This window comes from Carcharodon carcharias, chromosome 14 (assembly GCF_017639515.1).
Source record: "Carcharodon carcharias isolate sCarCar2 chromosome 14, sCarCar2.pri, whole genome shotgun sequence".
In the NCBI taxonomy this organism is placed as follows: domain Eukaryota; kingdom Metazoa; phylum Chordata; class Chondrichthyes; order Lamniformes; family Lamnidae; genus Carcharodon; species Carcharodon carcharias.
In genome coordinates this window covers 46,960,811-46,977,794 of record NC_054480.1, presented here as the reverse complement: position 1 = coordinate 46,977,794, position 16,984 = coordinate 46,960,811, and positions in this window count along the sequence as shown.

Sequence of the window (16,984 nt, the reverse complement as noted above, 5' to 3'; positions counted from 1 at the left end):
TTTTAATAGAGGTTTAGTCTGGGTGTGTCTTAAATGGATTAAAGCCAGCTAGCCTGGATACTTTGATGTGTATTAGTTTTGAGATGTAAGAGAGATAGAGTGCATTTGCATTTTTTTGAATAGAGCATTCAAGAAGTGGGGTGAATTATGGCACCCAGCTAGCAGAGACCAAGCAATATGTTTATATTGCTAATAAAATTGGTACTATGAAAGGGGTTTTATTGTTAGAAGAGGCTGGTGATACAATGAGAATTTACATTCAATGAGCTGTGCTAGGTATAATTTCGGCAGTTTTGTGTGTGCAGAGCAGATGGAATGTAAGATCAAAGTAGCTGTAAACCTACCACCTTGTCTGCAAGGAACCAAAGTGAAAAGAACCTCATTTTGAATTCGTAAGGTGAAAATGCTTTTCCTGGTGCCTGGTTAGGCCTATGGGTTGCTGTTGCCTTAATGGAGATTAGTTTGGGAATTTATTATAAGTTACGATTATAGTAATTTGTAGCCATGTGTATATATTTAACTTGTGTAAATTAATAACATGCTTCATTTAGCTTAATATAGAAAACTCTCGAGAACTGATGGTATGATTCCTAGATTTAGAGCTGCATCTCAAACATAACACTTGAAAATATAGATTATGACAGCTGTTTAAAGTTTCCCTCTGGGATTTTTAAATAACTCAGTTTTACCAACTGCTCAGTCATAACGGAGGAACAAAAAGGGCAGAATTTTCTGCCTGTCGGGCGGGCAGGCCCAGCCCAATCTCCAGTGGGTGGGGAGCTGATCCCCGCCGGAGAGGCAGGCCCCACCGCCATTTTACATGGGCAGCCCAATTAAGGCCCGCCCAGTGTGAAGTCCGGCAGGAAGCACTATGCGCTTCCTATGTGGGCTGGGGGTGGGGGGTGAATTCCCCAAAAATGAGAGTACGCTCTTTCACGCATGCTCACGAAAGACCACACATCTCCCTGAGGCAAAGTGCTGCCTCAGGAAGATCGCTGACACTTTAAAAAGATTTAAAAAAAAAACCCTAATATGTCCCCTCATGTGCCAATGTCACATGAGATGGGACATGTTCATAAATTACAGTAAAACTGCATTAAACTTTTTAGAACACTACATGAAACCTCATCCCGCTGGTAGATAAGGTTTCATGTTTTCTCTATTTGCAGCCGGGGCTCCTGGCCTGCCCGCTAAACTTAAGGTTGGACGGGCAGGTCCTTTAATTGCTTAAATGACCCTGTCAATAGCCTCAGTTGGCCATTGACAATTCAGCTGATTTTGCTGTGCCCCCGCTTTCCTGAAAATTTAAATGGGTTGGGATGAGGTTGGGGTTCCGCCGGACTCATCTTGCATCATTTTACGCACTGGCGAGTGGGCCCTGCCCCCTGCTCACCGATGGCAAAATTCTGCCCAAAGTTTCAAGAGTTAGGCAGGTAGCAACTTTGACTGATGAGTTTGTCCACAAGGCCTTGACCTAAGGGAAACACTCCTCTAGTCACACCCAAAAACAAGGTGGGAAGGTGATAGGACGTAGAACAACCATGTGTGAAAAGGAAAAGCTGGCAAAATAGAGCCCTCCTGAGGCTGAAAAGAATGGTCATGAGATTAGGAGTGAAGCCTGAAAACCTGTGCATTTCTATTGCAACAAGGGAGGTCAACTTTGAGCTGACTGCTAGAAGTAACAGGGAAAATCTGTAGGATTTGTCAGGATACATCAGACCAGTGCAGAAAAAGGGGCCCTGATGGAAAGCACAGCAGACAAGGCTGTGCCACTAAGCGGGGCTGTATGTCACTATAAACATACTGCTGTGAGTGCAGGAGAGTTTTTAAAAATCCCTGAGAGGTACAAGGATTTTGTGTCCAAAGGAAATGTGGCCCCATACCCCTCAAGTGAGGCAAGTAAGCCTATAGTTATACTTAGGGATACAGGGGCCATCCAATCTCTTCTGAATTTTTATTGCCCATACCTCCACAAGGTGTGGTGGAGTTCTGTAAAACTTGCCACACATGTCCAGCTGTGGTGAAGCCCCAAACCTGCACCTCTAATTCCCATACCAGCTTTTGGGGAACCCTTCAGCAGCATGTTGGTAGATTGTGTGGGGCCTCTGCCAAAAACAAAAGGGGGTTACCAGTATCTTCTCACTATTATGGATGTGGTGTAACCCAATTTCCAGAGGCCATTCTCCGAAGAGCTACCTCCACCAAGGTAGTTGGGCTAACGTTATTCTTTACCCAATACGGCCTGCCTACTGAAAAGGGGCAATTAAATGATTTGATATTAAAACTGATATTAAATGTGCATTAACAACTTTAAAAGTAGACAGATGTAGCTATTGGCATTAACTGACTTAAGTGTAGTGAGAGCTCTTTCTAAGCATGATGGAAAATGTAGCCAACACAAAGGCATGATAGGTATGGTACTATGGGAACCCAACTAAAAACCACAAGTCATAAAACTTAATGACCTTCACAGGATGGGTAAACAAATGTTAGAGTGATAAGAGCACAGACTGGGAGGCATTAGAACTGAGGCATTTCCCAGCCTCCCAGTAAGATAAGGAGACTTCTGCGCCCTGAATAATTCTGCCCATTGTGCATGTAACTGGAAGTTGTACTAGGCAATATCATGAAATGTGATAACTTAAAAATATAACTATGCTACACAGATCTTATATTGTCACAGATCCTTCAAAAAGCAACCAAGATCTCTCCCAGCATATGCTTAAATAAAACCTTTGGTTACTAGAAAACTCACAGACTTGAGAGTGGTCTCACCTTTATACTACAGCACTACCAAGATCCTGTTGAATCAGGGTACAAATTCTATGTCCAGTATTTTTCAAAAGATCATGGGTAATCTGGGTCTAACCCAGCTAAATCCTCAGGGAGATTGAAGCGCTCTTTGGCATGCACGAAAGAGCGTTGGCCCTGACTCTCCCGACTTCAAAGGTAGTGCTGAGCGCTTTCCCTCGCGCCTTACACTGGGCAGGCCTTAATTGGCCCGCCCATGTAAACTGGCAGAGCGGAGCCGATTGCAGGCGACGGTCAGCTCTGCGACTGCCCCCTCCCGCTCCGGCTGAGCCCGCCTGCCGACTGAAAAATTCAGGCCCATGTTCTGGGAGCAGCCCACGATTGCTTGTTCTGTGGCTGAGGAGCACCTTAAAACTTTCCAGATATCTATGAAAAAGGCAGGCAGATAAACATGCTAAGGCCAGATCATTTAAGCCAAAAGACCATGAGGAGAATTTTCTGCTCGGCACGCGAGCACGTGCCTGACACACTCGAGCATGAAATAGCGTGCAGTGACATTGGGCGAGCATCCTGACGTCCCCACGTGGTCACGTGATATCTTGGTCGCTGGGCGCACGCAAGAGTCGGCAGCATGCCTGCTAACAATTAAGAGGTCTATTAAGGCCGATAATCAATTAATTAACCTGTATTTTTTGCTGCCCGTCCAATGTTACTGTTGGGAGGTGGGAAAATCAGCCACACGACTTTGGATTTTTGAGGAAACCTCATTCGTGGGCGGGATGGGATTTCAGTAATTAAATTTTTAAAAAAATAAATATTTATGGGCAGAATTTTTCAAATCTACATGCTAAGGTTCAGCTGTGTGGAATTTTTTTCCAGAATTTTAAAACTTTACTCATTGGTTTAAAATATTTCAGTTCCCTGAGGCAGCTCTTTCTGCCTCAGGAAGCTTTCAGTACGTGCTCCCCCGGGCATGTGCAGACACCAGCATTCACCCTTTTCCCGCCTCCACTCCAACTGCGCTGAGGTTCTCAGCGTGTTTTTCACGCTGGCTGGCCATTAATTGGCCAGCGAGCATGAGGTTAAGGTTGGGAGCCAATCACGGGCAGTGGGCCATTTCCTGGCTACTCCCGGGCCCGCCCGCCGTGCCCACCCAACAAACCAAATATCCTGCCCCATGTATTCGTGCTACTGCCAACACAGGGTGAACCACTGAAAACCCAGTTTGGTGGCCCATACAGACTGGTAAAGAGAATTGGCAAAGTGGATTAGTTAATTGACACACCAGAGCATAGGAATAAGCAAAGCCTGTGTCACATCAACATTTTGAAGGAGTATCACAGCTAGGAAGAAGACAAACTAGTATAGATCTGTCAGGCAATCAGAACAGAGGAAGCCAAAATGGACACTGAGGACGAGTTAGAGGGAAGACTGGACAATTTCAAAATTGAGCTGCCTTGTCCAGTTAGCTAACAGCGAAATGTTAGACAATGTGCTTTCCTATTTAAATGCAAAACAGGGAGGTGACCTGGCAAAAACAGAGAATGCTGGAAAAACTCAACAGGTCTAAAAGCATCTTTGGCAGAAAAACAGAGTTAACATTTCGAGTCCTTATGACTCTTCTTCAGAGCAATTCTTGTGTCCTGACAAGGCTGCTCACAATATTTAAAGAGCTCAGTAGGGACAAACCAGGGTGCACAACCCTAACCCTGCATGATGTGGATGTAGGACAGACCCCTCCCATAAAGTAAAATCCCTATCTCCTAGGTCCTAAGAAACTGGCCCAGGTTCGGGAAGAAATTCAGTTGCTGATGCATAACCTGACTGAGCCCAGACAGAGCAGATGGAGTTCCGCAGGTGTGCTTACGCTGAAGCCCAATGGCTCAACAAGGCTTCATTGATTACAGGAAGGTAAATGCAGTGACCAGAGCTGACTCCTACACAATACCGCACCTGGAAGACTGGATCAATAGAGTAGGAAACACCACTTACATAACAAAAATAGAGCTGTTTAAAGGAGATGCAAGTTCCTAGGAGACCTAGGCTTCCATCACCCCAGACAGCTTATTCCAGTGCTGAGTTATGGCATTTGGATTAAGAAATGCCCCAGGCACCTTCCAACAGCTGAGGAACCAGGTAGTGGCTGGCATAATGAACTGCATAGTGTACCTGGATGACCTGCTAGCACACAGTGACCCCTACTAGCACACAGTGACCCCTGCTAGTATACAGTGGAGGAACCACCAAACCAGTTAGAAGCCCTCTTCTGTAGATTATAGTCAGCTGATTTGGTAGTACATCTCACAAATTGTGAGTTCACTAAAGCTCTGGTAAACTACCTAGGGCATTTTGTGGGTCAAGGGCCGGTGTTGCCTAATGCATCTCCTTTAAACAGCTCTATTTTTGTTATGTAAGTGGTGTTTCCTACTCTATTGATACAGTCTTCCAGGTGCGGAATTGGGGAGGAGTCATTGATTGATTTCCCTGTTCCCATGGCTAAATGAGAAATAATGTGACTTTTGGGTTGTGTGGGTTCTACTGCAAGTTTGTCCCAAACTTCAACACTATAGCTGCCCCTCTGACAGATTTGTTACAGGAAAAGCGAAGGTAGTGTGATCAGGGAGGTGCCAAACAGCTTTTGAGAGGCTGAAAGCCATATTAACCAACTAACTAGTGGTAGCAGTTCCAGACTTTAACAGCATATTTAAAGTGACCATCGATGCTAGTAACCTAGGGGTAGGTACCATCTTGTTCCAAATGATGGATCAGGCATCAAAAGACCATTTGGGTATTTCTCTAAAATGTTAAACAGGCCCCAAAAGAGGTAGTCCACTGTGGAAAACGAAACTTTGGGATTATTACTGGCTCTCAAACACTTTGAAGTATATGTTCAAATTTGATATTGAAAGACCTTAGTTTATACAGATCACAACAACTTGACATTTGTGGAGAAATTCAAAACCCAGAATGCAAGGTTATTCTGATGGAGCTGATTTTAAAACCTTACCAACTAAAGATTACCCACATTGCAGGGAAAAAACAAAGTCATAGCTGGTGCTTTATCAAGCGTTCAACTCAGCACAAAACCACCATGTTATGAAAATTTAAATAGAGTAAAGCTATAACAGTGCAAGGTTGTGATGTGAATGTTTGAGCATGAATGTGTGTATGTTTTTTTAAAATTAAGCTTTATAATGAAATGGTCCTATCAGCACATTTCATTTTATATGGTATGAAGATATCATGAAGTTATGCTTTATGCCACATAATGATTTTAATCCATCAGCTGGAAACCTGAATCAAACTTTTAAAAACAGACTTCTTCAAAACAGAGAGACTAATTTGATTTAAACTTGCAACCCAGGATGGCTAACCCCAATTTGCATTACTATACATTCCATATTCCAATTTATTGGAGTGGAGTGAGTCTGTCTGCAAAACCCATCAAAGACATTGACTTCAGGGAAGTGTGAAGGATGCACATCTCTGTCTCATTAGCAAGGCAACTATAGGAATCATCTGAGATTCTCAGCTGTTGGAAATGGACCATTAAGACTAATCACTTTGGCAATGGGGCCCTGGCTAAGTTAGCTGCCAGATATGGGCTAATCAAGTGGAATACACAGACAATGGCCTGAAAAATATGAGGGGGTTGGGGTGCAGCTTGCACACTCCCCCTTCCCCTGGAAACAATGTTGGCAATGGAGCCAAAGTATTGGGAAGGCATCAATGGCGACTGCTGGACTGCAGATGAAAAAGATCAAAGCCCATGGATCTCTGGAGCAGGTACGTCCAGGGTCTTGGACCGGGAGGTTTTTTATAAGGTAGGGAGAGGGGTGGGGGTGGAGCGTGGAAGGGAGGGGTGGTTCAGGGAGGGAGCAGGTAGGAAAAATGGAGGTTTTTAACCTAAGGGACCCAGTCCATGATTGGCAAAGGGCAGCCCCAAGGAGCAAAGTGTTTCATGGCATCGGCAGTGTATTATCAAGGTCAACTGGCTTGATAATAAGCCTAACTGATCCTTAATTATTCATTTTAATGTGGCAGGTGGGATGCAGATTTCGGCACCCAGTGGCCACCAGTATTGTGGGGGTGAGCTTGGGGTGGACAAGAATGTGGTGGGATGGATGTCTGCCCTATTTTACATGCACTATGCCGGGGGCACGTAAAATTCAGCCCAATGTCTTTCTTTTAATTCCCCTGGCAGTTGGAGAAAGAAGGTCACATGACAAGCCAAATCTTTGTATGTTTTAAGCACATATTTTCTCAGCAGAATTGAGCTTAGGGAGAAGAATTAAGTGGGGCCCCACCTGCCTCCTTTTTTCACCAACCCACCCAATAAGCTTTGAGCCCTGTTCGCTGACTATGATCAACCAGAGACACCGTGCTGCAGAGATCTCTTAAAAGAATCCAACCCAGCACTTACTGTCTCTCGAAAAACCAACTCAGCTGTGTACATCTTTGAACTGGCAGCGTCAGGTTCATCAAATTCAGCCTAAAGCCAGCTAAACCAAATTACAGACTGTATGCGTTTTAACTTTTTTTATGGACTCTAATTTGGCCAACATATCTTTCCCCATTCTGTAATCTGTATTTGTTGTGTGTGAACTTTGAGAGTGTGCTGTGTGTGTGTGTGTGAGAGAGAGAGAGAGAGAGAGAAAGAAAGCTGGTATGTGTTTTATTCTTTTACTAGATCAGTTTAAACATAATAAAGCTAACCTCTTTCTTTGTTAAACTCAAGAAAACCTGTCCTATTGGTTATTTTATGATCACAGCACACAAACAGTTAAGTACTCATTGAATTGACAAGTATATCCTTTTCAAACAAAAAAAACCTGTTGTGGTCAAAGGAGAAGGAAAAGATGGGAACCATTTGACCCTTCCTCACCTCATCATAACAACCCAATGACAAAATGTCAAGTATTACATCACACTTTCTCATCCTAAGCTCAACTACTAGCCTCCAATTAATGTGTGGATAGGGGCAGAAGAATGTTTAAAATTTGTTCTGTGAATTATGTTTCAAGTAAGGATTGACAATTCCCACTCTGTTAAAAAATGTAGTTGGGTAATACTTCACTTATTCTCTATTAACTATAAATCTGCTGTGAGTCATGTACTATGGGGATTAATTATTGTTAAATTTATTGCTATTCCCAGTACATTTTGGGTAGGCTAAACAACATGTTTGTTTCCAAGCTATGATTACATAGAACACTAATACATTTAATAAAAGTGAAATGACAATCTGCACAACAGGATTTTTTCTAAAAAACTGCACATGACAACACTGTTTTCATATGTATATTAACAATGTAGGTTGCTGCTGGGAGTAATCATACAGCTAGAGCGATTGAAGACATGATTTCTTGAGTGATAGTAATAGACTGACCTTTAAAACACATCAAAAGTTAACCTGCTCATATCTGCTGAGCAACTTAGTCGATTTTGAAGTCTGGAGCCTCAATTTATTGGAAAGACCAGCCTCTGCAGTTGGTTTTTAGCCAATAAAAGACTGGTCTCAGATGACATAAGTTCCACTTTCAGAAAGAGGCTTAGAAAAACAGGTAAGTAAAGCAATTAAATGTTTAAAAAAGAAAGGGTACTTTAAAAATTAGAGTAGGATATAGTGGAGATTGAGTAATAGTAACATTAAGTGAATGATTTGAGAGAGGAGGCTAAGTGACATTGGGAAAAGATAAGAGCAGAATTAGTTTATATTCAAGATTTCATTTTTATTTGGCTTTTAATAGCTAGTTTAGTAGAACAGAGTTGATATTATCGAGGCATATTTCCACTTGCCATCGTAATGGCATTTTAACAGATTTCAAGTTTATTTAAATCAACGTGTATGGAGATTAAAAGTGCATCTGCTAAAAATTCCTAGTTATTCTCCAATAATTTATAAGAAAAAAAACTAAAGTGAAATAATCAGCATTGAACTCATCAGATTCATATATATATGCATAAACCCATCAGACTTGCACCAAGGTCAGCCACACTTTGCTGTATCTAACAACAGGGCCACCATTCTCAAGGATTAAGATAAAAGTGAAGTCCAGGATTAAAATACTTTCACGTTTTAACCTGTCACTTTCAGAAGCAGACATGTGTTGTCATAGTTTAAATATGTCAACTTCTCAAGATCTCAGCAATGAATCCCTCATTTCAGAAGTTATCAGAAGGTCTGGATTTCTTTTTCAGAAATCTGGTGCCAGAGAATTAATAAGCCATTTAGTTATGGTCAGTAAAATCAGCAGTAGCCTCTAGCTTCCCTAAAAAGGCATACTTCAACATGCAATGTTCCCCTGGACAGGCAGCTAAGATCTAAGTGAAAACATGTGCTAAACATTTAAGTAAATTGCTCTCCATTTTAGACCTGTTTGGAGCATTCAATCTCTACATGCACCAAAGTACCTTATACTATTTCTACCAGCCATGTGTGCCTTCCTATATATTAAATAGGCCTGTCCTAAGTAACATAACTTCTATGAAGCAATATATTAAATTGAATAAATGCAATACAGAATGGTGACCCCATTGTTAGACAGAGCTATAAATGGGCCTCCTTTGAAATAGTTAAGTCTTAAAAATTATGATTGTTTAATTCTAATATTTCCAATGCACCATCATTTGGATTATCTTACACTGGTGTAATGGAGGAATTGTTCTAACTGACAAATGTGGTCTTTTGTGTTTCTAAGCTAAGGGGAGAATTTTCTGCTCATCCAGTGGGCGCGTGCTTGACCCGACCGAGCGTAAAATGAAGCATGATAGTTTGGCTGGCGGGCATGCGCCGAAGACGGCAGTGCACCCACCAACAATTAAAAGGCCTATTAAGTCCATTCAAAGGGTAATTGAATGAAATTTTTTGCTGCCCATCCAAACTTGTGGCTGGCGGGGAGGCGAAAAGGCCAAGGGACCTTAGCATTTTTTAAGAAATTGCATCCAAGGGCAAGATGAGGTTTCGAGCAGCAAATAAAAATAAAACTTAAGTTTTAAAATTTAGTTAATAGCATGCTCTTGCTCATGTGACAGAGCCACATGAGGGGACATGTTTTATAACATTCTAGAAATTTTTAGTTTTAACGTTTTAAACTGTTCATCTCCTTGACGTAGCTCAGGAAGCTTTTCCAGCACACACCTGTGCATGTGTGTGAAGTTTGTGCTCGCCTCCTCTTCCCCCCACCCCACACACCCCGCCACCTGTGTTTCAAGCTGGGCGGGCCTTAATTGGCTCACCAGCGTGAAATTGCGGTCCGGCCCCAATCACTGGTGGTGGTCAGCTTTCCGGCCGTCCCCACCCACTCCCACTGAGCCTGCCCAATGAGAGAAAAATCTTCCCCTATGTGATTAAGTAATAAAGGTAAGGTTCCCAGAGTGTATAAGGAATAAATGGCTTCTGTACATACAAAAGTACAAAGGCTGGAGGCCAAGGTGTTTATTAATGCGCAAGAGTTTATTTGGTTGAATGACATTGGGAATCCAATGCTTATTCCTATCACACTGCAGAGAAAGTATATATTATTAGAAAGGATGGGGAATTTTAAGCAGCCGGTTTCATGTGGGTGGAGTGAGGTGAGTATCAGACCCCAAATTATTTTAATGCCCAGCTTCCACTTGCATTCTACCAGCAAGCAGCCCACCCAAAATGTGTGGAAAAAGGAAGTTGACCAGCTGCTGACACTTGATGATTGAGTGGCTGAGCGGCTTCATGTTGGTAGTCAGGTAAGTTGTCTTGGCCTTTAGCGGGATTTTGAGGGTACAAAGTGAGCCAGCAGGGACAGCAGAGGCCTAGGACTGAAGTTTTGGGCCACGGTGTGTATGGAGGCAATGAGGCATAAAAATTTTGGCACCATCCGATGTGCCAATTTCCTGATGCCACTCCTGGTTCTGGCCATTTTGGTGAAGGTGAGCTCAGGGCCAGCAGGGCTACCTGTCCCCATAATGCAGGTAGCCAATTAGGCTAATTAAGAGCCTTCTTAAATACACTTAAAGAAGGCTGACTGGGATTTTTCAGTCAGCTCCCAGTTTCCCATCCCAACGTGGGGCAGTTTAACTGCTTAGAGGCGGGCACCAAGTGGCAGCTGGGGAAAAGTGCTGCAGGCGAGACTCGAGGTCCTGCCTGCCTGCCTGGGTGCAGGTCCCAACTCTGACTCCCTCTCCCCTCCCCATCTGCCACTCCACCCCCACCACTCCCACCCCCAGTCCTCCAATTCCACTTTGGTGGCCAGGCTGCTTTTTCTCCATGTTGCAATGCTATCTCAGTTACTTAGAATTTATTGGAGGCTGCTGCCCCTCCCAAGCTGGAAGGCCTCTGATTGGCCCTGCAGTTCCAATAGCCTATCCACCCACCCTTGACTGGATGGAGAGCCCGCCTCCGTGCCAATTAAAGGGCGGGGGGATGCCTCTGTGAAAATCCCAGGTCAGTGACCACTTCACCAGCATCAGGTTTAGGACCAGGAAATAATCCCGACTCCTGTTTCCTCAGCTCAAAGTGAAAACCTGACTATAGACTTTCCTTCTGGACTCTTTGGAAAAGTGAGAGAAATAAAAACAAACTGTGACATAATAGGAAGGCCACAAATTGATTGCCTGGTGAATATTGTAGTTTTGCTTCTCTGTTTCTCTTTCTCCAAAGCTAAGGTTTTATTATAAGGCACTAGGAAATTTAAATAATTTTTTTTAGATTATCAGGATTAAGTAATACATTTCAATCATCTTCCCAAATTTAAGAGATGTAATCAGAAGGGGAATGAGTGATTATTTATTTTTTAAGTAATAAGTTTTATTACCTCATAGATAGATGATTGGCAGGGTAGCTCAAACCTCTTGAGTGCACACCCTATGTCATGGGGTTAGTTCAGGGTGCTCCTAATGTCCTGGGTAACCATATGTGATTGAAGTCTCAGCTTGAGCTCTGGACTTCAGAGCTTAAGCGACAACTGACATGACTGTAGCATATCATGAGGTTGGCACCTCATGGTTATCATGTTTACAGCTGTGGTCACCCCACAGCTTAAGAGTATGCAAAGAGAGAAGGAATGGGTGACCACCAGACAGTCAAGAAGCAGCAAGCAGGTAGTGCAGGAGTCCGCTGAATGCACCTCACTTCCCAACCAATATTCAGTTCTGACTGCTGGTAAAAGTGGTTATTCATTTGACGAGTTCAGCCAGATCCAAGTCCATGGCACCACAGCTGGCTCAGCTGTACATGTGGGCCTGAAGAAGATTGGAAGAGCAATAGTGATAGGTGATTCAATAGGTAAGGGTACAGACAGGTGTTTTTGCAGCCACAGATGTGAATCCAGGGTGGATTGCTGCCTTCCTGGTGCCAGGTTCAAGGGTGTCACTGAACAGCTGCAGAGCACTGTGAAGAGGGAGGGTGAACAGCAGTAATGGACCACATTGGTACTAATCACTTAGGGAGAAAAAGGGATGTGGACCTGCAGTTAAAATTTAGGGAGATAGGTAGGAAATTAGCAAGCAAGACCTCCAAATTAGTAATTGCTGGATTACTCCCAATACCACATGTGAGAATAAAAAGAAGGATAAAACAGATGAATGCATGTCTGGAAAGATGGTGCAGGAGGGAGGGCTTTAGATTCCTGGGACATTGGAACCAGTTCTGGGGGAGATGGGACCTGTACAGCCTGGACGGGCTGCATCTGTACAGAGTCAGGGCCAATTTCCATGTGGGCAATTTGCTACTGCTATTGGGGAGAGATTTAAACTAATTTAGCAGGGGTGTGGGAACCAGGAAGTAATACTTGAGAGGAACACCAAGGTGCACAGAATTCTAGGAAAGATAGATAGCACCAGAGTAGCAAATAGTAAGGCATCAAGTCAATTCAGTGTGTGGGGGAAGTTAAATCTAAATTAGGGTTATTGTGCATGTATGTGAATGTGCGGGGGTGTGGTAAATTATATTGATGTGTTGCAGGTGCAGATAGCTACATGGAAATATGATGCTGTGGCAATAAGGGAAACCTAGCGCAAAGAAAAGCAGGACTGAGTTTTAAGTATTCCTGGATACAAGATATACAGGAAAGATAGGAAAGGAGGAGGGGTGGCACCATTGATTAAAGAGAACATCGCAGTGCTGGAGAGAGATATTCCAGAGGGGTCAAGGACAGAAACATTTGGCTAGAGCTAAGGAACAAAAAAAATGCAATTGTATTGCTTGGTGTGGTAGTATATAGGTGACAAACTATTGGGATAGATGGAGAGGAACAAATTTGTAAGGAAATTACGGAGAGTGCCAACAATTATAAGTAGTTATAATGGGAGACTTTAATTATCCAAATATAGACTGGCGTAGTTATAGTCTAAAGTGAAGAGAGGGGCAAGAGTTCCTAGAGTTTGTTCTGGAGAATTTTCCACAGCAATATGTTTCCAGTCCAATGAGAAAGAGGAATTGATAGCCTTGGTTCTTAGAAAAGAGGTGGGCCAAATGGATCAAGTGTCAGTTGGGAAAAATTTAGGGCACAGTGATCATTGTATCGTAAGTTTTAGATTGGCTATGGAAAAAATAAGGAACAATCCAGAGTAAGAAAAATTATCTGGGGGAAAGCCAACTTCAATGAGGTAAGAATGGTTCTGACCCAGATAAATGGTAATCAAAGGTTGTCTGGCAAGATTGTAACTGAACAATGGCCTACCTTCAAAGAAGAGATAGTTCGGGCACAAAAAAGGTATATTCTTACAAAGTGGAAAGGCAGGGAAAACAATTCCAGAGCTTCCAGGATGACAAAATACATAGGAATTAAGATGAAGAAGAAAAAGTCTGCTTATGACAGATGTTAGGTGGAGAATACAACTGAGAAACAGACTGAACATAGAAGGTTCTGAGGGAAATTGAAAAAAAAACAAATAAAAGAAGCAAAGAGAGAGTATGAGAAGAGACTAGCTGCTAACATAAAAGGGAATCCAAAAGTCCTATATAAGCAGAAAAATAAAAGGGTGGGAAAAGAAGGGAATGGGCCTGATTACAAACCAAAAGGGGATTTATGCATGGTGGCATTGCGCCTAGCTGAGGTGTTAAATGAATACTTTGCAACTGTCTTTACCAAGGAAGAAGATGCTATGCAGGCTATGGTGAAAGAGGAGATAGTTCAGGCACTTGAAGGGTTTAAGATTGGTAAAGAGGAGGTATTGGATAGGTTGCTTGTACTTAAAGTTGATGAGGTACAAGGACCAGATGAGTGTTGAGATAAATACATTTTTAGGCAGAATCAGATCACGGCGTATGAGACAACCCCATTTTCTCAGTTCCAAAATGCATGTTTAGGCCTATCCTTGACATATAAGTCAATCCCCCATTTTTCAGCTAATAAGTACATGCTAAGGGCTATACTTGTATTCGAAGTCAGCCTCAATTTTTCAGCTCAAAAATACATGTTTAGGGTTGTACTTGCCTTGTAAGTCATTAGATTGTTCAAAACTGCAGAATATCCAATTTAGTGGATGGAGAGGAAGATGATTTGTTATGGAGAGATGATTATGAAACTGAAAGGGCCACTTCTGATCCAGAGTGGGATCCTCATGATGAAGCTGTAGCCAAAGTGGTTCAGGATGAATTTGATGGACCTCGCATTGGATGCCAAAGATAATGAATTTGATAGTTTTTAAAGCGTTATGATTGTGGTTCAATTTATCCTTGTAGAATTATTTCACTAAATAAAATGTTACATATTGATTTAATTTGAATTACTGCTGTATTTTTTTTTCACCTTTTAAAATGGTGACCAACTACAGTAACACCAGTTGCTCACATTTTATACTCAGCATCTAAGATGACCCCCGTTTTTGGAAGGAATTTTAGAAGTTTCCGTGATCCACCGTATCTTTCAAAATACTGAAACATGTACTAAATAACATATCAAAAGTCAAATATTCTGACAATCAGTCCCCTAGATGCATCTTGAAAAATAATGGCCGGAAAATGTATGGAAAGGTGGGTGGAACTGCAAAGCACTGGGGCAAAATAGCCAAAGAATCTGGCAAAGTCAGAGATGTGGCTGTCTTGTCAAATGTATGGAAGGTCTTCATTAAAATTTTTTTGGTTCCATTTCACACTAGCCAGCTGAACAAACTGGCTGGCAGGAAAGGCTGAATTCCAGTGGTAGAACAATGCAGCCAGGGACCCTTGAAGATAATCTCATGAAATTGGTATGTTGGACCAACTGGAGATCTGGAGGGAGGAAGCTGAAGATTGTCTCAAGGGAATGTGGGGTGGGGGTGGAGGGGGATCATTCTTGCTCCTCCTGGCCAACAAGGAGTGCTGAAAGAGGTAATTACCTCATGGAGCTGGCAGCTCCAGCCTCTCTACTACTGCCAGAACTCTCAGTCTCTGAGAAATCCATACAATAGCATTATATTTTAAATTGGGCTCCCAATGCACTGTGGGAGCTACATTTAAATGTGTTAATTAAATGCCCTGCCTCTCCATGGTGGGACACATAGACGCCCCACAAGTGCCTTGTTGAGGTTGCACTCCCCATATTTAACTCACTAACCCACTCACCACTGCACCCTGACCCTTTCCCACCAATGACTGGCCAAAGTCTGAAAATATTCACATTCACAATTTCCTTGAAGCTTTAATGCACTTTAGTATTACTTCTGCTATATCAGTGATGAAATATTGGTTATCCATGCAATTTACATTCTGATAAGTCTGTGCCACCACCACCAACACTCCCCCAGCCCCCAATCCCCCAGTCCCCGCACACACTTTAGTATAACAACATGATATATGCCTGTTTTGGGCTATAACTGAGTGCCAATTTTTGAGGACTCTGTCAATTTTTATAGAGTAATTAGTCGACTATTTATAATTCTCTAGGTTGGTGTATATGCTTGAGAAGGTCACTTGTAGTTTGCTCTTTGTAAACTTTATTTGGCAAACTACTTTTACAGACTGAAAGGAACAGAAGCGAGTATGTATAGTGTTCAAAACTGAATTGGAATCCAATATCTAGAATGGTTTAACCTTGGCAACCTTCCAAAGCAGCAGAATCTTTCTCTTTGCAAGGGACAAGTTTATAATGTAAGTCAATGTTAATAAAATTTGAATAGTAGCTAATTTGATAATCTTTGAATTTAAACAAAAATATCTTCTTAAAAGTACCATGTCAGGCAAGATTAGGACACAGTCTCCATGTAAAATTAAATTAATGATATCATTGGTGATTCAGCCATTATTCTGTCCTTCAATTTTCTCTTAATGAATGACTCATGATGATTGCAACCATTTAGATATTGAGTGTTATATTTTCCTCAGGCTGTGTCTACCTTTGTTGCAGTGAATATCACACTTCAATGAGCAATAGCCAAACTTTCCACACTAAAACTCTCTAATTATCTACACATCTTTATTGGGTTGGGGGCATTTTAAAGCAGCATTCTTGCCTAGAAAGGTATCTTGAATAATCCATTCAGCCTGATAAATGTTTGGTAAAATCCACAAATAAAAAAAAACGCTGAAAGGTCATGAACATACTATGGCACACAACATGGGAGAACTTCACTGAAGCCTTTGTTGGCACGTAATTTCTTGCAAGTTCTAGTAACTTTGTCTGAAATTCTGAATACAGCATCAATGCCAAGTTACTTGTGGTAATGCCATGCCCATGAAAATATGAGCAAGGACTCCATCCAACTACAGATTTAACATCAACCATCAATCAACCATCAATCAACTATATACAGTAAGTCTACTTTATTAGCTTAAAAATAAAATATAATCCATTGGCTCTGAAGCATCCTTGAGTGTCCTGAGTTTGTAGATACCGCCTTACACATTGACCTCCTCCACCAATGATGCACCATGGCTGCAGTGTCTACCATCTACAGGATCCACAGCATTTACCAGCACCTCCCAAACCAGTACTCTCCACTACCTAGACCAAGGGTAGCAGATGCATGGGAGCACTATCAACTCCAGGCTCTGTACCAAGTCACATGTCATTCCTATTTTGACATATGTCATCAGTTCTTCATCACCACTGGACCAAAAACCTGTATCACCCTACCTAAAGCAGTGTGAGTACCATCACACATGGACTGCAGCCATTAACAAAGGTAGTCACCATTATCTTCTCAAGGGCAAATAGGCTTGGATATTAAATGCTGGTCTTGATAATGGTGTCCAAACACTGAAAATGTATTTTAAAAATAAATGGAACTGCTTCTTACTTTCTTTACCCAAATTGGAGTCAAGAGTCCAAATGCA